General features: G+C 41.3%; 1 protein-coding gene across 3 annotated transcripts in view; it reads left to right on the forward strand.

Annotated features, from left to right (window-relative positions):
- Positions 1-22,221, forward strand: part of FAM53A (family with sequence similarity 53 member A) — a 96,077-nt gene that overhangs the window by 17,986 nt on the left and 55,870 nt on the right. The gene's annotated exons all lie outside the window — the stretch shown is intronic.

Raw genomic sequence — 22,221 nt, forward strand, 5'->3', positions numbered from 1 at the left:
AGCACTGATCACTGTAGTAGTGTCACTGATCCCCCAAAAAGCATCAAGTGTCAGTTTCCTGACGGTCCGCCGCAATATCGCAGTCCTGCTATAAGTCGCTGATTGCCGCCATTACTAGTAAAAAAAATAAAATAATGAAATATCCCATATTTTGTAGACACTAACTTTTTCGTAAAGCAGTCAATATATTGGGATTTTGTTTTACCAAAAATGTAGCAGAATACATGTTGGCCTAAATTGATGAAGAAATTAGATTTCTTTTCAATATTTTTTACCTTTTTCTAAAAAAAAAAAAAAAAAAAAAAAAATTTTTTTGTTTTCAAATCTGTCCACCAAAAGAAAGCTCTATGGGATAAATGGACATAAACGTTATTTGGGTACAGTGTCACATGACCGCGCAATTGTCAATTAAAATAACATTGTGCCGTATAACAAAAAATGGCCTGGTCATAAGAGGAGGCAAATCTTCCGGAGGTCAAGCGGTTAAAAGAAGAAACCTTCTGGGTGCAGAGTTCAGCTTTAAAGCACTTTCTTCCCAAGTCTTATTAAAGGAGTAAAGCAGACTCGGGTGAATTCTTTATGTAATAGTTACTGGATGATTTTTTTTTTTTCTCCCAGTGTTCTCCTTTAGGATCTAAATTTGGACTTTTTGCTGTTTGTCTCTCTGGACTTTGCCATAACTCCCAGGGGATGGTGGAATTCCCCTTCTATCTGGAGACCAGTCTGTTTTCTCCCTAAACACATTCCTTTGTGTTAGCCATGCTTGGCCATCTCCTGACATTTCATGTATTACTCATTTGTGTGCCATGGAATTATTCCTTCTCGAGAAGCCACTTGATCTATAATGCATTTTTTAAATGTATTTTTTTATTTTATTTTTTAGAGATCCATTTTTAGCACTTGAAGTATTTCTGCCAGCCTGCCAAAATACTTAGCCTGAATTTCCTGACTTGATGGCTGACCATACACTATACAATCTGATTGTACGCACTCCTTCAAGTCCACCATCAACTTATGGTGGTGCAGGAGCCTGCTTTGATATGAATCGAGTGGATTGTAGAGGTTTTCCCTCATATTCCTTCATTTTGGTAAACAGATTGCATACTATGGACCATTTGGGACCCCTATAACACAGGTGTTCCATTCTCATGATGCCTAAATGATACGTTTTTTTGATGTCACTTTCTGACAATATGATTTTAAGGGATCGTTCACATGTGATATTCCATTAAACACTACAGTGGAACTGTAATCTTAACACCCCCCCCCCCCACCTGCTTACCCCCTTTAGCTGGGGGTGTACATGGGAGCAGAGAATGATGCCCTCTTTTGCTTTTGGCAGTCTGCTCTGCAAGTGTCCCGCAACTGCATGCAATGAATGAGGCTGCAGGGCACTAGTGTGTTGATCAAGGGGTTAAAGCGGGCGATGAAGAGAGGCAGTATGACATCTCACCACCTGTCAATTGCTCTCTGAAAAGCAATCTGAAAGTACATCACTCTTCAGAGAGCACTGCTAGTGTGAACAAGCCCTGAATGTCACAGGTCATAAAAGCATATGAGATTATCTTGCTTTTTTAATGGACTTCGCTATGATTGAAGTGCATTCATACAACATTTATCCGTGCCAAAGTATTAGTATTCACATTCGGCCACTTTTGCGACTTGGGTACCTCTGCCTAGCATCATAGCCAGATACTGTGTAATAAAAAACACACCTTCAGCTTGCTTATTGGTCAGTGAAGGTGGCAAAACACACCCAGGTCATCTCTATGATCACTTTGCTCTCTTCTCCTGTCCGCATGTTCCTAGTCAGCATACATGCATTGTGGGGGAGAGCTTAATGATTTTTTTTTTTTTTTTTTCCCTTTGGGCGACAGATGTCTTCATTGATCTAACATCTAAATAGTAGAAGCTCTTTGTATATTAATCCGGCAACTTGCAGTTGATAATTGATTGGTCACACAAATTTGCTCTGCTCCATTTCGTCTTAGATTCTGATTCTCAGGCCTTATTTTGAACATCTTGTTTGTTTCCCTGAGGTCTCATGCTTTGTGTACAGTGCTCTTACAAAGATTTAATGAAGGCCTCTAGCATACTGGAGTGTTTGTTGCTTAATAAAACGTAGGGTCATATTCCAGTTGTCTATGTTCAACGCGCTTTGCAGAGCTTCTGTGGTTCGTATTTGTACAGGACTAAGCACTGTGTATTATATAAAATAAAATATTCCACTTTGTACGCATGACTGCTTATGAATCCTTGAAATGTGTTCCAACAATGTGGGTAGGAGGTTGAGTCTTCCGGGGATGTTATTGAAGAAAAATTTGTTGTCCGCTCAGGAAATGAAGAAAAAAAACATACTTATCACTGGCAGGATTTGCTTCTTTTCCCCTTTTTATACTTCAAGGAAAACGTTTGACCTTTTGAGACCATAACAAGGATGTGATATATGGATAAGTTACAGTCAGTGATATTCTCCGGTCAGTTTGCCCAGTTCTAAGGATCGAAGGACTTTAAGTGAGCCATTAAAGGGAGCCTTTTTCCTTATTTTATTGGCTGGTGTAATTAAATCTTGGCACCTGTGGGTACTTATGGCCTTCATCCTGAGAGTCCTAATGCCCCCCACACATCTGGCCTCCTCCATTTAGGCGTTTTCTAACTTTGACCAATGGAGACCCTTAACTTTTCAGTTCAATAGGAAATCCATCAGGTGGATGGACCAATACAGGTGTAGGGTCCCACAAAATTGGCCTCCTCATTTAGGCATTTTCCAACTCGAACTGAAAAGTTGACTCTCCATTGGTCTATCAGTAAATCCATCAGGTTGATGGACCAATACAGGTATTGCCACACAATGTTGGCCTGCTCATTTAGACCCCTTTCACACTGAGGCCGCTAGTTTTAGCGGTGCTTTTCGGCCACTAGCAGGGCGCTTTTAACCCCCACTAAAAGCCCAATAAAAAGTTAAAAGCTCCTGCTTTGCTGGCACTTCGGCATCGCTTCCCATTCATTTCAATGGGCAGGGTGTTCTGGGAGCGGTGTATTTACTACTCCCAACCGCACCAAAGATGCTTGCAAAACTTTTCAGAACTTCCCACAAGTGCACTGCCCCAGTGTGAAAGCAATCGAGTGGCGTGGGAGGCATTTTCAGGCGCTATTTTTATCGCTAAAACGCCAGAAAAATGCGTTCACTGTGAAAGGGGTCTACCTCAGTAGGTATTTTTCAGTTTCAATGGAAAAACTGAGAATCTCCATTGGTTTATCAGGCCCCACAAAAGTTGACCTCCACATTTAGACATTTTCCAACCTGAACTGAAGAGTTGAGGGTCTCCCTTGGTCTATCAGAGGACATCCATCAGGTTGATGGACCAATGCAGGTATGGAAGAAGGGGAGGACAAATGAATATGGAATTTGAAAAATTGAAAATGAGTCTGCATCATTAAAAATGAAAACTATAGTTTTTAAAGAAAAGTGGCTACCTTGGCTGGCTCTTGGGATTTGTCCAGCCTTGTGCATGGGAGGTTTAAGTTTTTTCCCATCCATGGTCCTTTACAAAGTTTTTCCTTATCGGGTACTAAACAGACCTTGAAACTGAGGCAGTTGAGTGTTGTCCCTTCAACAAATTAGCTTTCCCTTTGGGTTTCTGGGGCATTGCGGAGGAAGAGGCTGGTTTCTGGGGCAATATTACACGTTTTCCGTCTATTTCCTTTATGGCTGTACGAACCAGTCGTGTTCCACCTGTCCTTGTTTTTTTTTTTTTTTTTTTTTTTGTTTTTTTTTCTGTTTGGAACTAAGAAGCTGGTTTCTATGGGTATTAAGAATACTGTTCTGATGAAACACTTTAATGAGCCTCCTTTTTGTAGTAATGCACGTAGCCCCAAGCCCTCTACGCTTCAGTCATAAAGTATGAAATATCTTTTCGATCACAATACCTGCTTATTAATGTACGATGTCATGCATGATAAATTGAGGGAGAACCTTGCTTGGGGGATGACACCGAACAGAATTTTACATAAAAAAACAACAACACATTCTTAACCTGGTTGAAAATACCTGTGGGGGATTGTTTTCAATGCATAAAATTCTAGACGGCTGCCTCAAATTTCTGTCTTCTGGGCTTAGTGTGTTTTAATAGCTCACAGACTTTAAAATATGCACACAGCCTGCTAAGAGAAAAACATTTTGAGTGTAGAATCCATTTTCTGAGCTATGATCGGCAGTGTTAACATCTTCTGCACTTAGAGAAGAAGTCTTACTACACTTATTTTTTATTTTTTTTGCTCCTGTCCATTGCGCAACACTTTGTAAGGTCTTGCTCACTTTTCTCTTTCTTGAGATAGCATGATTGACAGTGGGCCCCCACAACTTCGCAACCAATTATCTGCCAAAGAGACAAATAAATATGCTTGTCTTACTAACCAGGTGCTTCCCAAGATAAGTGTCATCATTAGGTATGCAGGGATGTGCCCATGTCCTGACAACCAAGGTCCATAGGCAGCAGTGGTAGCCTACTTCATAGCAACCAAGAAGGCTATGGGACAGGTGCTACCTGTGTCACAGCAACAAACAAGACATGGCGGGGGGTGGCGTAGAGAAAGGGGAACCCCTTTAGCCAACGTGCCCACCTCACCCAAACCCACATGGGGATATCGGTGAACAGGGTGATGGCAACTGAGTTCTTCCTATACCTACAAATCGGGCTTCTATCAGGGGACTAGCTAATAGACTGTAAAGCAAAGAAGGTATTTTCATCCAGAATTTTATTGGAGACGTTAATACAGGTATTTAGACATGAATGTGTTTTACCTGCATTTCAAATTGTAATGCTTACCGGGGGTTTTCTTTTAATTAAAAAAATAAAAATAAAACCCAACAGAGGTCCTAACCCATCCACATTCTGTCCAGCATTTGAAAAGAAAGGCTAAACTTTTTTCATCCATTGTGTAAGAATTTTTATGTCCTTCGGAGTCTGCCAGCTTTCAAACGCCTGATGACCTCCAAAGTGCAAACTGTAATCTTCCATCTGTTGGATGTGTTTACCCTGTCAGCCAAACATCTGCACAGGTAACAGCGGCTGTCAGAACGTACCGAAAGTCATCTGCCATAGTGTTATTCTGTAATCTTTACTGCAGGGTGTAATAGTTCAGTGTTGTTGCAGTTCAACTTTGAGGAGGTGTAATATAATGTAAGGCAGAGTCATTTTCAGTTCTGTTTTTATTCATGTGAAAATAGCTCAGAGACCTCTTCTTAAGCTGTTGGTCCTTCTGGATTTATACCTTTCTTTTAAAATATTAGATGTGTGTGTTTTTTTTTTTTTTTTAATCCCTAAAATCTATTGGTGGTCAAACTCTTTGATTAATGATCTGTTTCCTTTCCGAGTAAACTCTTCCAATGGAAACAATCAACAGTTCACAAGCCTAAATAATTATAGCTGACAACCCGTTCGATCAATATGCCATATACAAGGAAGTAGATTTGGAGCAGAGGATAACCTATGATCATATCTTATCTATTCTGCCATGAAATCTCATGATTTAGTTGATCGTAATTAATGAACAAAGTATCTTGGTATCTTTTTGTATCCAATAAATCAACTCGGTTTTATTGAATCTGATCCAAATTGAATCTAAATGAATCAGAAGGGAAGTTATGGCCATTTGATAGTTTGTGGAGTTGATCGTTTTAAGCGATCTCACATAGATCAGGTTTAAAAAAAAAAATCTAAGTTTGTGTGTCCACCATCATTTTTTTTATTTGTCTGTTATCCCTTTGGAAATGCTTTCCCTCACTACCTGAGCTTTGAGGATCAAGGAAGGAATTGGAGTTTGGGGGGCACTAAGACAGGAAGGCACTGATGGTTGATCCTTAAAAAAATAAAAAATAAACCTATAACTTCAGCAGTTGGTTTATATGAAAATTTTAAACGGTAAGTTCACCTTTACAGAAAAATCTGTAAAGTGAATGTACACAGGACCTCCTCCTCACCAATGTCCCGTTTTATGCCCTGGTATAGCCGCCTCAGGGGTCCAGGGCTTAGACATCCCTGCAGGTGAATCTCCAAAACCTATCCCGTCAGGAGGGAAGTTTTGGAGTATTCTAATTGGTCAGCACCATCACATGGGCGGCGCCGGCCAATCAGAACCTGTGTAGCCCGTCCTGTCAGGAAGAAAACACGTGAATGCCAAGAGGGTTTCTAAGCCCCAGACCGATGAGGCAGCTATACCGGGGCTCAGAACGGGAGATAGCCGCGGGACTGGGGGGGGGGGGAGGTGGTCCTGGGTACGTTCACCTTAAAGATTTTTCTGTAAAGGTGAGCTTGCACTTTAATGACACCTGCATAGCTGCACATATAATATTAATAATACATTTTTATCTAAGTTAGCTTTAATTTTTAGGCTCAAGGAGGCTCTCAGTCATCAGCTAGCAGTTTTTTTATGGGGGTTAATAGAATGTAATCTGTGTATAGTAAGATATAGCTTCTAGTGGTACCATCATTATCTTCTTTTTATATGCAGGTCTTATTTCCTGAAGCTTATCTTTTATATCAATTCCATTATAACTGTTTTACGTAAACTAGCTTTCAGTTTTTTCTTTTCTTTTTTTTTTTTTGCGGTTGCAGATATGTGTGACAGGTATGCTTCTCTCGTGAAGTTTAAAAACTTCTCTAAATATGAAGAGGAATCACGATGTGCTAAAATTTGGGTAACATGCAACAAAAACATTTTGTTGTGGTTTGGGTGTTCTTTTCTTGAAAGGAAGCCATAGATGAAGATTATAGTAAACGTGTCCTGTGAAAACAAGGGCTTCCATTGCTTATTAGCTGGCTGTTTTTCTGATCCACTAATCTTTTTTTTTTTTAAACAAAAAAAGGGACAGGGTTATTTCCTTCAGACTTGATGTCGGTGGAAGACATAGTGCCCCATCATTGGTGTCAATAGGAGGAATAGTACCCTTATTGTTTTCAGTGGAAGGGATGGTGCCCCATCAAGGGTGTCAGTGGAAGGGATAGTGCCCCATCAAGGGTGTCAGTTGAAGGGATAGTGCCCCATCAAGTGTGTCAGTGGGGTGAATAGTTAACTATCATTGGTGTCAGTGGGAGGGATTATGCCCCATTGTTGGTGTCAGCGGGAGGAATAGTGCCCCAAGGGCTGGATAAAGGCAAGCAAAGGGCCACAGTTCGGAGACCACTGCACTAGACATAACATGACTCTCTTGTCTGTTCCTGCAATCTCCCTTAAAAGCTGTGAAGAATCTTTACATCTGAGACACTTCCAGGAGTGTTGTTTTGCTGGATCCTCACTGTGTACATTGATTACAATTTAAGATTCTTCAGGTCATCATATATAGTGAACCAAGCGTAAATTCCGGAACTGTTGGAGAGTCAGGTGAGCATAAACATTCCTCTTTTTCAGGTGGGACAAATTGCTTAGTATTCACAATCTGTAGCTTGGAACCAATATTCAGATCAAGAATGTTGGAGAAATCAAAGTTCTTATACACGTCTTGTTCTGGGTTAATAACACACAGGTTTTGGGGCAGAGGGTCAACAGGACATCCAGGCACCTGGCATTTTCAGGACAGCTCAGAAGTGACAACCTTCATGTCTATACTTTAAGCTTCTCTGTTAGTGGACCTCATAGTAACCAATCATAACTCAGATCGGTTAACGTGGAACTCCAAACTTTTTGAATAGTCTTGGGAAGAGTTAGAACTTTTCTTAGGTTTTTATAGCAGAATCCTTGTTGGGGAACTTATGTCTTCCTTTGTGGTCACCAGGACAAAAAGCAAGTGAAATTAAATCCCACACAGTAAAAAAAAAAAAATCTGACTGGCTCTAAACTAGACCTTCTCAACCAGGGTTCTGTGGAACCCAAGGTCCTTTTGGTGGGATGCTAGGGGTTCCTTGGGCTGTGGCTGGTTGACCTTCAACTTGATGGTTCCTGTGCCACTTTGCAAAGTCAGCAGCATGACACCAAATCTAATTTTAGCTATCTGTAAGACTGGCATTCTGACCAGAGGCATGAGGGGCCTTTATCCCACTGATCACCATTGTAAGGGGCAATTTTCCCTCTGGCCCCCCTGGTGAAATGGTTTTATCATGTACCCTGAGATCTGAACACTTTTTTTTCAAGGGTTTTTCTTAAAATGTTAGAGGCTGTTTTATACTGTTCTCATTCTATCCAAAAAAAGTAACGTTAATGTCCCTCTCCCCATTGGAAAATTTGGTCCACTTCCTCCACAGTGGCAGGGAGTGAACAGAAATGTCTCCAAAAGGGACGGAGTACAAAGGTGGTAATTAAAACCTGAGCGTTTCTAAAACCTCTTCACTTAATAAATGTTCTTTATTGCTTTGTTCTTGGTGAACATTTGCCTCAACTCCTGTCCCAGCAACACAACAGCAAGAGGAGAGAATTTATCCCCAGTGGGAAAAGCTGCTCACCTTCCCTGATCAAAAGCTTCAAAGAAAAATACATACTCGTAGGAATCCTTATTGGTATGGTTCATAGACTTTGCCGTCAGTACTGCTTTTATATGTGCCTAGGTGTATACAGCCTTTATGGGCAGGCTGTCAACCTGGTTCTGGGTTCATCCTTTTTCTCTGTGGAGTCAGACAAATTTTCCAGATGTAAAGATGTAAAACAACCCAAAGGTAGTTGAAAAGATTTGGATTCTAGTAGCCCAAGAATTAAAAAATATTTTCAGTTGAACAAAATGGGAAAAAAATAGCTATCCAAATATGAGGGGAAGTGTTCTTGTAGTTCAGAAGAAGAGCGTGCAAAAGTGAATGTATTTACTTGTATGCTCTACAACTCAGTAAGGCTCTACGATGCCATTACTTGTTATAATGGCACCCCAATCGCAGTGCGAATTTGCCATGATGCACGACAACGATGGCATAACAAGTAATGCCAATGCGTCTTCTGTTTTCGCACGATTCTGGTATTCGAATCGCCTAGGTGTCAATGGAGCCTTAACCAATGTCATAAAAATTGTGACTTGTGGATACAATATTCTTTGTCAGTGGAGGGGGGGCCCCTTTTAATCTTTCTCCCTTTTTTAGTCCACCAGGCTAGCCCCCCTCATTGGACCGCTCCCTCCTTTTTTTTTTTTTTTTTCTTCTTCTCATGTTGCCTTAATTAGAGACAAGAATTAGAGGCCAGAGTGGTCTTTCCAGAATGGTAGTAAAAGGGTTTTCATAGTATAAATACATGGAATATGGTGTTGCACATCTTGAAATCTTTACAGAAGAAGCCTTCTAAAATAAAAATTAAATTGAAAAATAACAAATTATATTGTATTGCACAATTGATATAATTATCAATATGTAAATTCCCTATGGTTGTAATTTTTATCTATTAAAAAAAATAAAATAAACCTATTGAATTGAGTGAATTTATTGAACATATACTGTATCTGTAGTTTGAACTATATGAAATGCTCTTTAGGGTGCCCTCTCTGTGCTAATGTTTGCTTTTGGTCGGATTAAAATTGTGGTTGAACTAGATGGACTTGTGTCTTTTTTCAGCCTGACTATGTAGCTATGTAAAATGATCCGACAATCTGATTTCAGATTGACATTTTTTTTGCAAAAAAAAATTAACATTCATTGGCATACACAAAACCCGAGGAAAACATCTACCAGTAAAGTTAATCTAGAAAGGGAACACTTTGATTAATGTTTTTCTGTATAGGCATTCTTTTTTTTTTTTTTTGCCCATTTTTAGTTTCTTCTGTTTTCACCAGCCATTTTAAATAAAACCCAACAATAGAAAAAAACATCAATGTCCAATTTTTAAAGAGAGACATTTGACAAAGCTGTTACTGGGTTAGGGGACTTGGCTCTGCCACAGACTGACCTGAACTGACAAGTGTCATCAGCTCAGCTGTTTCTAAACTAAGAAAAGCAGAGAGTAAGATTTCCGTGCCACGATCGTTCTTGTGCAGGCTTCCTTTGCTCATCTGCAAAATGTATTTAGAAATGTGGTCTGTGTGGAACAGACTTCCTTGCATTTCTCTGCTTTCACGGATGAAGATCATCTGGAGATGCCAGAGTTTCCTGGCCTTGGTGCTCTTTTATGGCCTGAGCTGGCCTTGAAAGAATTGGGTAACCATGACAGCTGGAAACATACTGCTTTTGCCGTTGTATGGGCTGGCATTACTTATTGGCCATGTTTTACCACAGCCCTTTTAAAAGGTTGACGGGCCTCAGTTTTGGAGTTTGAGCTCTACTTAGTATTATATAGTAAAATGCTGTTTTTTTTTTTTTTTTTTTTTTTTGTCTGGCCATAGAACTGTATTGCCAATCTTTAGTGCTCCTGCATGAACATACCTGACTGTCTCCTAAATTGATGGAAAAATCTGATAAAAAGTAAAATAGGGTTGCTACTTGGCAAGACAATTCTGATTCATTACCGAGTCCAAATATTGGGTCATGAGTAACTTGTGTGTCAAAGTAGGGTTCCTGCTCATGTTGTATCTTTGGTAATGAAGAATAATAATAATAATAGTAATGGTAATGAATAATAATAATAAATAATAGTAATGGTAATGAAGGCAGACACAACCAGGAATGGCAACCCCCCTTAATTCTCCTATAACAGTTGAGCTGTAATTCTCCTATAACAGTTGAGCTGTAAATGTACGAGCCCATAAAGCAATGTTTTTTTTTCTTTTTTGGTATAGATCTCTGTTGTATATGACTCTGTCTCTGTTCAAAACTGTAAATACGGTCTTTGTTTAAGTATGTTAACATAACCAAAGGAAGGTCGAAATTATAGATTTTGAAATTAGTTTTTTAAAGTGCATAATCCATAGTGATCAGTCTCATACATTGCCTTTTGAGCTTCTCATACCTTCTATTGTTTGTCCTCCTATTCCTGGTTGGTGAGTTTATGGATAGCAGTGATGCAATCTCTGGTAATCTCTGTGGTGTAGTGACTGATATCAGCTAATTAATGCAAACCTTTCTTCCTGTCACGTAAGCCATGCACATAGCAAATGTGTGTGGCGTTTCCAAGTAAGATATGAGTGGGAGAAAAAGAATTAATTGACCAGACTAGGTGTTCCTCCTACAGTATGTTCTTACATTTGATGTCTGGCCCGCTGTATTTTCTAATTTTTTATATGTTACTTGGGTGCAGACAAATGCCTCTGTAGCCCATAGACTATAGGGGTTGCTATATTTTTCCTAGCATTAGAACATCAATACAAAACATTTCATCAGATGATAAAGACGAGAGTCCAGTTTTTAACTTTCTCAACTTTTTTTTATTTTTTTCCGTTACGGATTATCAATTTTGTACTCGTAGATCCTTGTGAAAGGTTTACCATTTATGTGGTTGATTTACTAAAACTGGAGAGTGCAAAATCTGGTGCGGCTGTGCATGGTACCCAATCTGCTTCTAATCTCAGCTTGTTCAATTAAGCTTGGACAGAAAACCCTGGAAGCTGAGGAAAATCCTGAAAACATGACCCTTGAGGACTGAAGTTGAGAAACACTGGCCTAACCCTTTCCCCCACTTGAATATCATGGCAAGCAAGAGAAAATAGAAAACTGGTCGCTGATGGTGAAGTGGACTCGTCTGAGTTTCACCCTTCAGGACTAAGATGACCAGTAATTTATCAAATTAGCTTGCATTTGTGCACACAAATCCCCAGCTGAAAATATGGTTTGTAGTTGTATTTATGATGCATGAGTGGGGAGATGCAAATCTCATGAACTGAAATTTGCAGGATTTTTGCATAATATTAAACCTGCAGACGCTGAGGACCTTTGTGTGTCAATATTGAAGAACCCATTCAGTTTATGATGGTGTTGAAATATTAACAGCTCTAATCGGACAAATTGCAACAGTAAAAGCACAGCTTGAAGGGTATCTGGTATTTTTCTTCTTTGTATTCTGTTTACAGAATGTAGCAGTGTTGCGCTCTGGATGTGGTCAGCCATGTAACTATACAGTAAGGCTGAGTGTATGGGGCTTGTCTGAGGTAGGAGGTGGCTTTTCATATCTCATTAAATGCACTTATCTAGTTGATTTATGAAGGCATATATAGCAGCCATTCAGGTTCCACATTCATTGACTGGGAAAACTCGTATAACATGGAGTTACTGTGGGAAAAAAACACTCTTCTGTCTTCTCTAGTCGCATAGATCAGTGGACTCTGCAGGTGTCAAGATTTACATTGTGGTACCCATTAGTCATTAAACATTGCCAGATGGCCTCCGCATAGCTCTTGCACATAGAGGTGCTTAAATGGAGCTGCCATTTTCCTGAAAAATTCTTAATTTAAAGACAATCAATCTAAGGGTCTTGCAAGGCAATCTGAATATCTTGTTTTAAGATTGTAAATTTGCTGATTTAACAATGGGCAATTTCTATTTGCTACCTCGTTCAGTTTTTCAGTCGAAATTTGTTGAGCGTCAGCAGGGTCACCCATTTCTTGCATTTCAGCTGATTCTCGGGAATTGGGCGAAATTTGTTTAGCTTAACACATCAACTTAATTTTCAGGGTTCATAGGTCACCTAAAGTTTGACATTTGCCCTCTAACCTGGCTGGGAGGTCACTTTTTCCACTGTAGTTTACATATGCAAAAATACTGAATATGGAAATTATAAAATCCACCTCTACTGTATGTATGGAGGGCAGCCATGGTTGTCACCTTTAGGCAGCTCTTCTAATATGGACTACATGTTTGTACCTCTTCAACTCCATTACATGGCATGCAGTGCAATTGGTAGATTACATCTGTGTAATTGCCATCATTGCTTCTAAATGGTCATTAATAAATGGTACCTCCTTTCAAAGGGGTTGTATACCTGCAGGAAAAACAAAAAACCTGAAAGGCATAATGGACTAGTATGCAGTGCATACTAGCTATTATGAAATACTTACCTTAGAAGAGGCGTCAGTATCTAATTCTAGTCCACGCCGAGGGAGCTGACATTTTGCCCTCGGCGTGTCTTGCGCAGGAGTTTTCTGGGGCATCTGCTGGACCTTCAGCCGGCCATTCACAGCACATGCGACGCTGACGTCATCAGCTGCATGCAAAGTGAATATCTCCTAAACCGTATAGGTTTAGGAGATATTAATTTCACCTACAGGTAAGCCTTATTATATATATTAATAATTAGGGAATAGAATTGCTTTAATGGGATTTTTATGGCAATTCATTCAAAACTGATTACTGATAAAGTATTTTTTTCCTCATTTAAAAAAAAATAAAAATTGAGATTTTGTAATATAAAATCAATAAAGAATTTCCACGTAGATCCCATCACATTGCGCATAATGGTATTCATCATATGAAAACATTAGAATATGTTGAAGTGGTATTCCCCAGCTGCTTGCCGTTCATCCATCAATTATACACTTGTAGATGGTTCCCAGTAGGTAGGACTGTCCATTATGCTCAATGTGTTTGAATCATCTTGGAATTGTTAATTTATTTTTATTTATTTTTTTAAATGCAGAAGTAAAAATACTTTTTTGAAATCAGTAATTCATTTTGATTGAATTGTCTTAAAAATCCCGTTAAGGAGGTACTATTAATGACTAGTGATGCACCGAAATTTCGGCCGCCGAAACATATCGGCCGAAAATGCCCTTTTCGGCAATTTGCCGAAAGAGAAAAACGGCCGATAATTGAGCCGAAAATGGGGCGTGGCCTGGGTGGGGGCGGGGCTCCGCCCCCGCCCCTGGTGACGCCCATCATGGGGGGTGCATAGCGCAGGAGAGCCGCCTCCGCCGCCTGTTTGATCACAGCGCCGGGAACATCACAGCTTTCATTTCAATAGCTGTGTGTTCCCGGCCGCGCGCCGTCACACACAGCCCCTCCCCCTTGTCCGGACACTTAGATAGACAGATCATCCGCAGGATTGGACGGATGATCTGTCTATCAAAGTGCCCGGACAAGGGGGAGGGGCTGTGTGTGGCGGCGCGCGACCGGGAACACACAGCTATTGAAATGAAAGCTGTGATGTTCCCGGCGCTGTGATCAAACAGGCAACGGAGGTGGCTCTATTCCCTGCACAGGCTGGCTGCAAAAGGGGGACACCCTTGGCTGCAAAAGGGGGACACCCTTGGCTGCAAAAGGGGGACACCCTTGGCTGCAAAAGGGGGACACCCTTGGCTGCAAAAGGGGGACACCCTTGGCTGCAAAAGGGGGACACCCTTGGCTGCAAAAGGGGGACACCCTTGGCTGCAAAAGGGGGACACCCTGGCTGCAAAATGGCACACTGGCTGCAATGGGACACTGGCACACTGGCTGCAATGGGACACTGGCACACTGGCTGCAATGGGGGACACTGGCCTGCAATGGGGGATGCCTCCTGTACCACGTTCTCTGACCATCTTCTGTACCACGTCCCCAGTCTGACCATCTCCTGTACCACGTCCCCAGTCTCTGACCATCTCCTGTACCACGTCCCCAGTCTCTGACCATCTCCTGTACCGCGTCCCCAGTCTCTGACCATCTCCTGTACCGCGTCCCCAGTCTCTGACCATCTCCTGTACCGCGTCCCCAGTCTCTGACCATCTCCTGTACCGCGTCCCCAGTCTCTGACCATCTCCTGTACCGCGTCCCCAGTCTCTGACCATCTCCTGTACCGCGTCCCCAGTCTCTGACCATCTCCTGTACCGCGTCCCCTGTCTCTGACCATCTCCTGTACCGCGTCCCCTGTCTCTGACCATCTCCTGTACCGTGTCCCCTGTCTCTGACCATCTCCTGTACCGTGTCCCCAGTCTCTGACCATCTCCTGTACCGTGTCCCCAGTCTCTGACCATCTCCTGTACCGTGTCCCCAGTCTCTGACCACCTCCTGAACCATGCATGCAGTCTCTGACCACCTCCTGTACCATGCATGCAGTCTCTGACCACCTCCTGTACCATGCATGCAGTCTCTGACCACCTCCTGTACCATGCATGCAGTCTCTGACCACCTTTTGTACCATGTCCCCAGTCTCTGACCACCTCCTGTACCATGTCCCCAGTCTCTGACCACCTCCTGTACCATGTCCCCAGTCTCTGACCACCTCCTGTACCATGTCCCCAGTCTCTGACCACCTCCTGTACCATGTCCCCAGTCTCTGACCACCTCCTGTACCATGTCCCCAGTCTCTGACCACCTCCTGTACCATGTCCCCAGTCTCTGACCACCTCCTGTACCATGTCCCCAGTCTCTGACCACCTCCTGTACCATGTCCCCAGTCTCTGACCACCTCCTGTACCATGTCCCCAGTCTCTGACCACCTCCTGTATAAAAATATTTTTTAAAAACAGTCATTTTCGGTATCGGTGCTGTTTCGGTATCGGTTTCGGTTTTCGGCCTAGTGTATTTTTCATTTTCGGTATCGGTTTCGGCACCAAAAAACCCATTCGGTGCATCCCTATTAATGACCTTTGATAGATTACAGAAGATGGCTAGGAAGGAAGATATTTTTCTTTGCAGCTCACAGGAAGTGGGGACAATGCATTTCTGTAGTTGCTGAAAATGAGCTTATCTTAAAAACGAAAATTATTGCAGCTGGCACATCTAAAAACTATCGTATATTTGTTCTTGGGTTTAGTTATCACTCGGCTGCTGTTGTTTAGTTTGTGCTTCACAAGAAAATGAAAGTAAGCTTTTAGTCTATATCTACTAGCCGTTTTCATTGTGCTATGGGATGGTTATATAAAATTGCTTAAGTGGGTGAAGGTTGGTAGAGATAACCTCTTTCATGTGATATCTTGGCGGAGTGTAATGTTCATCTGAAATGTATCTTTCCCTCATAAGAAGCCGCAGTATAGTTAACCTTATTATACGTTTTATTGCAGTAAAATTATGTCAGCAGTGTAACAGGCAAACTTTACAATCCCTAGATACTAAATCCGTACATGGAAATGTGTAGATCCTTGTAGAAGAACAGAGTGGCTGCTCAGTGGCTTGCATGACTATCTTTAATTTGTCTATACGGCTTTGTTGATAAAATGTAAACTTGCTTATGGTGGCTTCACATTGCTCTACTGGGCTTTGGATAAAGGGCAGCGAATACATGGCTTTTGTGGAGGATCCCTGTGCTTTCCCATAGACTTCAATTATGTCCCACAGTTTTGGTGCGCTTTCTGAAAGCACACCAAAGCCACAGGACATAATGGAAGTCTATGAGAAAGTGAGGGTAACCCACACAAAAGCTGCAGGTTACCCAAAGCACAGTGGGGGGCAGTGTGAAGCCTTATGCCACGTACACGCGATAGGGCTTTGCGACGGGAAATGTTCGATGTGAGCTTGTTGTGTCCGACCATGCTCCATCGAACATTTGCTGTCGGAATTTGTGCACACAAATGTTTGAGAGCAGGTTCTCAAATTTTCAACAAAACTTGTTGTCGGAAAGTCCGATCGTGTGTACACAAGTCTGTCACACAAAAGATTACGCATCCTCTGAATCAAACAGAAGCCGCACTGGCTATTGAACTTCCTTTTTCTCGGCTCGTCGTGCGTGTTTGAATGTCACTGCGTTCTTGCGTTGGAAATTTGGGCCAACATTTGTGTGACCGTGTGTATGCAAGACAAGTTTGAGCCAACATCCTTTGGAAAAAAAATCCATGCTTTTGTTGTAGGAAAATCCAATCGTGTGTACAGGGCATTAGTGTTAATTTCCAATCTTTGCATAAAAATACATTTTGATGTGTCAAGATATAGGATGGGTTTCCGAGCAGCCAGGGTTTTGAAGCAATGTTAAAGTGGGGATAGTGCCAGAAAATCATGAATGGGGGACCCCGAGGGTTGATGCAATACCTTTTTTTTTATTTATTTGTCCGCAAAATACATACAGGAAGCGCTGGACGGATTGCAGCTGTTGCAGTAGTATGCTGTGCAATAGTGTTGGTGCAAGCTACTTGCACCTAGATGGACTCCACAATGTGCATGGAATTGCCAATTATGAGTAATTTGATTTAAATTTGATTTACATTTTTTAGAATATCATGTTTTGTTTTTTTTAGCCTTCTTGGGCTTATGCTAAAGCCAGGACTGTTGGTAACATTAAAAAGTAGAAGTCTTGCCTAAAAGCAGAACCAAGTAACTAACCACCCACCTCCCCACAAACTGCCGTATCTCTGTCCATTGACCATGACCTTATTGATAACTGGGACTCGCTATGGACAGACAGATGGTTGGTGGGAGGTGTTTCTACCCAAGAGGGACTTTCCTCCCAGATGTGCATGCGGAAGTCGCTGTATTGCTAGAACCATCTGTATATCTTCTGGACGTCTGCATTTAAAAATTTATAGTGGCTAACTGGTTCACTTTAATGGAGACTTTTTAGAAACTTACCATAGCATACTTCTCACGTGGCACCCACGTAAAGTATATTTTTAAGGTCATTTTCTGTAACAACGGAGCTCTCCTTTCTGTAATGGGTGGCTTCATTTATTCTCAAATTGCATCATACTATTCTTACTATGGGTGCCGGTGTGTGTTAGTTCCTGAAGTTTGTATGTATACACATCCTGGGTAATTTAATTTCTTTAAGGTGTGTATATATAGCCAAATTTTGGATAGAGCAGGGAGGAAGGGGGTAAGATCCCTGCCAGTTTATTCTATGTCTGTGTTCCATTGGGGAAATTTGCCTTCACTTTCTGTTCCAGAGAACAGAAAGCAATCAAAGTCAGGGGAATTCCTCTTACGTTCTAGTCCTGGGGCAGCTCATTTTCTTTTTTATGGTCACTTGCACTAGTCACATCCAGTCCTGACCAAGTCCGGTCCACCTAGAAGACTTGCTATTTACAAGGCAGCCCTCCTACTTTTTTCTTTGAAACCTCTAGGTATTCATGCATCTATACAGAACATCAGCAACCGGTATAAAAAAAAAAAATCTACAGCAAGCATACATGTCAGCAAAACCTGCTATAGTTACCAAAGTAGATAAGTCTATTAATGTATAATAACCTTATCTTGCATACATATGGTGTAGTGCTTATATCTATCTCCATATGTATGAATGTTGGTGTACTGAGAAAGGCGGATGTTGACATTCACCCTGGCTGACCTACAATTAATGTCTTTTTGCCATGTGAAACTAATGTAAGAGAGGCACTAACTACCCAGCCGGCTGCCTGGGGTGAATGTTAGAATTGGCATTTGACGATTACTGCTGCTGTTTTCGAAGAATAATATCACTTTTTCCATGGAATCCAGAGAAATTATGTCTGCATAAATCGTTTTTCCTGGCTTGGTGACATGAAAGATTTTCTTTGTCCATTTGAATGTCACTTAAATTTTGGGGAACTGTGGGCATAGGCTGTCAGAGGTCCAGTGTATTTTCTTGGCATGGGATTTAGTCCTGACCTTAAACTTATGGGTTGCTCAGTAAAGCAGTACAAAGAGCAGTGATATTGTGCAGGAACTTGGTGTCCAATCAGATACCATTTTGCTGAAATCAGATCAGAAAATGTTTTTTGCTGACTGATGTCTATTAAACATGGCTCTTTGCCTTAAGTGAGTCGGCCCTTTTTTTTTTTTTCCTACGGAGCAGTGGAGCTGTGGGTGAACTAATGGAGCCAATAGGCTGAAAACACCTCTTCTGGTGCAACAACTTCATCTGTCTCACCATGCATGTGAATTCCCCAATCTGCCAAATGCATGTCCAGCACTGTCTAACTGTCCTATGTGGGTAACCCAAATCTCACCTGACAACCAACCTGAAATTTGTGGCAGTCATGAAGAAAACAATTGTGCTAAATTATATATATATATATATATATATATATATATATATATATATATATATATATATATATATATATATATAAATATATATATATATATATATATATATATATATATATATATATATATATATATAAATTATTATTACTCATGTATTACCCTCAAGCATCAGAAAGTCCTTGTTCTCTATAGTGTAATGCTAAACTGTTCAGGTAATTGTCCTCTTCCTCTATAAGAAGTATAAAATGTGTAAAGTTCTACCTACAAAGGTTCACCTTAAAATAGATCTATGCAGAGTGCACAATTCAGCATTATGGTGGAATGCCCATAAAATTATACATGCTATTAGAAATGAATTGGCAGTGCTGAGCCCATTTTCAGAAAAGTAGGATGCACAAGAGATATTTATATTAATATTTTGCTTATGGAAGTCGTCCTAGCTCTGAAACACCATAGAAATAAAGGCCTCAGATCAGACGTTTCATTGATTCTGCTGGCAGACCCATGTAGTGCTCCAGTGTTCAAATTGTTTACTTGCTGGCTGGGCACAGCATTGTGTACTTATAGCCTTCAGAATGTGAGCCAGTTGCAGTATGGTGTGGCAGGCATTAAAAACAGTCCAAATCAGGCAACAAAGTTAGGCCAGGTTCACACCTATGCAAATTGGATGTGGATTTCCTCACATCCAATTCGCATAGCAGGAGAATGTGACCGGCTTCCTATGCAGCCGGTTCACATATCTCCGTTGCAGCTGCGGAGCGCACTGCACAGAAATGCTGTGCGTCTTTGGCTCCGTTTCAGAGCCGAGTTCAGGCAGAGATTCGGCCCCCGATTCGTACCTGAAACTGGGAACAGGGACGCACAGCACGCCTGTGATCCGCAGCCAGTTCCAGTGTGAACCGAGCCTTATATTGCAGAAACGTTCAACACAACTTATTTAGGCCTGGCGGGTAAGTACACCTGTCCGGAGCCACTTACGAACTGTGACAGTGTTCTGAAGACTAGAAGATGCCTACAATTTCTGCAACGAGGAGTGGAATGCGGCCTGGCTGGTTCACACCTATAGCGTAGGCTTCCTGAAGAGAGGTAGACTAGTTCCTGCATGATCTCCTCTACTCCTCTGGAAACATTTCCCTACCCTTTTAAGCACTGTCCCTGCCAGACAAGGGTGTCAACCCAGGAGGCAGAGTCATAAATAGACTCTGCCTGACCCAAGATAACCATTGGAGTCACATGGAGTGCCAGCGTCCAATTGGACAGCCGTCTCCCTATGACTGTAGGAAGTCAGAGGAGCCAAGTTCCTTACAGCTTCATTCCCCTTCTGCATTACCACTACTGTTGAGGGCCATCTGCAGTGGGAAGTACAGACTACTCCCTTCTACAATAGACAACCCCATACTATACAACTTTTTGAGAAAAGGAGGGGGACACCTTTTAGCCCTAAGTAAATAGGCAAAGAACATGCCACCAATTACACGGAGCATGAAAATTACTGCACAAAAATGATTGGTTTCACCTCCAAATACATTTGTAGAATAACCTGTAGTATAACATTTTTGATTGTTTTTATAGTGGTCTATAAATCAGAGCAGAAGGAGGAACAACTGAGAAGGAAAGCGACAGATTTAGTTCCATAGAAGGAAAGAGGCAGTCCGTCCAAATAAGGGATAGTTAAGAGTTGTTACCCATGGATCTGTTCATTTACAGTTGTACTAAATGTCCATTTCAATCTTGTAGTTGACTTATCCATGTTTATTACTGGACTGCAAGGCTACTATGTAGGGCAACGTAGTAAAATGTATTGCTTCTCTTATGAGACAATCCGTTCCTTTTGCTTTTTTTTTTTTTTTTTTTTGTGATCGTTTTGGACAGGTTAGAATGCTTTGATCATTCATTGATTTGATAGTTTGGGTGGGTTAAAAGACCAATTGTCTAATATCCCGTTTAATAAGCTGGCTCTGGAGAGATCATGCTGCTCCACCATCACTGCTCCCATCTCGGTGGTGTTATACTGCAATCTGGGCAGACTATACGATTCTGAGCCTCACTGGTTCTGTTTTTGCATAAGAAGGGCCAATTGAGATCTAGGCAGCAACTAGATGGGACACCCAAGAAAAAAATTTGGAAATTACAATAATTTTCACAGCTAAAAAAGTGAGAATGTCGCATCAGAATTCGTTCCAGTAGTGATATAACGTAACCCATGCTGCTTTGCCTTAAGCAGTAAACAGTGAGATTTTTCAGGTCAGGATTGTTTTTCATTCAGTGATTTATAGACAAGCCTTATAGATATTTGGCTGTAAAAAAGAGGGAGAGACTTCAGCCATATATTAAACCATGTTTACAGACAGACTCCATGTACGGTTTTGCAATGTGCATGTGTTTAATCTATCCACATCTAGCATTTTATGAAATTGTTGTGCATACCTATTGTGCAAGACTTCATATTTCTTCCATGTGAAGGATCCTTCAGAACTCGCACTGGTTTTTCTAGATGTTGTAATCTGGCGCTTTAAAGTAGAGTTTCAGAAAATGTTTTTTTTTTTTTTTTTGCGGTGGATATAGTGTCGATGAGTTAAAACCTCGGTCTGTATCTCATTAGTGTCAGGGAACTGTAGTTGACAACATTTGGATGTAATATCCAGGTGCACTTAAGTGGAGTCTAAGTTTTTGATTCAGAGCATCTCCACTGAGTGGTTCTTTGCTTGTATGAAGAATTCTTCCCTGGTGGTGGTGGAGTGGCTTAAAAGTGGTTCAGATGTGGCATGCTGCATAGCAAAAATGCAAAACTGTGTTGAGCCATTTTGGGTCAGGGGAGGCCGTTCTCCCGCCACTGATAAAGGATCTTGCAGCGAATCCGCTGCAGAGACCACTTTTATCTTGTAGCCGACAGCTGGCCGAACACAGGGATACTGGGGTTATGGCAGCTAGCTGCTGCCATAACCACGATATCTGTTCCCAAAGTAGGGACGTACATAGGCATTCGCCGGTCGGCAAGTGGTTAATAATTCTATTTTTGTAGGCTAATGTTGATGGAAGCCAATTTATCTAACATGACGTTTTTATTTACGGGGTGTAAAAAGATCTTGGACACTGGGAAAACTCGTCAAAAAAAAAAAGGCAAACTTATAAACTCCATGCTGATCGTGACCTTCGTCAAGCTTAGGGATGAAATCCTAACCACTGAGTCACCATATTTTCTTCAGATGTGGTCTTTAGATCAGAGTAAGATAGCTGGGACAATTCTTCAGATTTAGGCTAGGTTATAAGTGATAGTGGCAACTGCAGACTTGAATGTATGTGGTTTAGAGGTATGGCAGAAATGGACCTGTGTCTTGTATCCCACTGGCCGTGTCTTCTCTTAACATGAGGTTTATTTGGAGACTGAAAAATCCCTTCAATGCATATAGGGTATTATAAGATTTCTGTGTTTTATAGGTCACAAGGCCTTAATGTGCCTGTCTCTATCATTGCTGTTAGCTGTGTAGCATGACGAAAGCTTTTTAGTGAGCATTCT

This window comes from Lithobates pipiens, unplaced genomic scaffold, assembly GCF_037356315.1.
Source record: "Lithobates pipiens isolate NorthernLeopardFrog02 unplaced genomic scaffold, aLitPip1_a1.2 Scaffold_13, whole genome shotgun sequence".
In the NCBI taxonomy this organism is placed as follows: domain Eukaryota; kingdom Metazoa; phylum Chordata; class Amphibia; order Anura; family Ranidae; genus Lithobates; species Lithobates pipiens.